Source organism: Neopelma chrysocephalum, unplaced genomic scaffold (assembly GCF_003984885.1).
Source record: "Neopelma chrysocephalum unplaced genomic scaffold, ASM398488v2 Primary Assembly neopelma1_92573, whole genome shotgun sequence".
In the NCBI taxonomy this organism is placed as follows: Eukaryota; Metazoa; Chordata; class Aves; order Passeriformes; family Pipridae; genus Neopelma; species Neopelma chrysocephalum.
This window is the reverse complement of record NW_020921311.1, coordinates 1-550: the sequence shown is the minus strand read 5'-3', so window position 1 is coordinate 550 and position 550 is coordinate 1. Positions and strand designations below refer to the sequence as shown.

The following is a 550-nucleotide window of genomic DNA, read 5'->3' as shown; positions in this document are numbered from 1 at the left end:
CCCCCCCCCCGACCCCCCAACCCCCCCAAAACCCCCCCTGACCCATCCAATACTCCCTTGGGGGACCCCCAAACCCCACCCTGGGGGTCCCCCTTTGCCCCCCCCCCAAATTTGAACCCCCCCTCATCCCCCCTTTGCCCCCCCCCAGTGTTTGACCGGGAGATCGTCAATGAACTGGGGGCTCTGGGGGTCCTGGGCCCCACCATCCAAGGTGAGGGGGGGGCTGGGGGGCTCTGGGGGGGCTTTTGGGGGTCCTGAGGGTCCTGGGCCTCACCATCCAAGGTGAGGGGGGGTCTGGGGGGGTCCTGGGGGGATTTGGGGGTCCTGGGCCTCACCATCCAAGGTGAGGGGGGGGCAGGAGGGGCTTTTGGGGGTCCTGGGGGGGCTCTTGGGGTCCCTGTGTGACCCTGGAGGTCTCTGGGTGACACTGGGGATCCCTGGGGGTCTCTGTGTGACCCGGGGGTCTCTGTGATGACTTTGGGGGTCCCTGTGATGACTCTGGTGGTCTCGGTGGTCCCCAGGGTACGGCTGTGCTGGCACCACGTCTGTG

The 550-nt window shown here is 68.2% G+C and overlaps 1 long non-coding RNA gene across 1 annotated transcript in view; it reads left to right on the top strand.

Annotated features, from left to right (window-relative positions):
- The window catches only part of LOC113980127, a 986-nt gene extending 436 nt beyond the window's left edge, over positions 1–550 (top strand). Inside the window, exons 2-3 of the long non-coding RNA XR_003538076.1 lie at positions 149–211; positions 522–550. This is a non-coding gene — a long non-coding RNA (uncharacterized LOC113980127). The remainder of the gene's footprint in view (positions 1–148; positions 212–521) is intronic.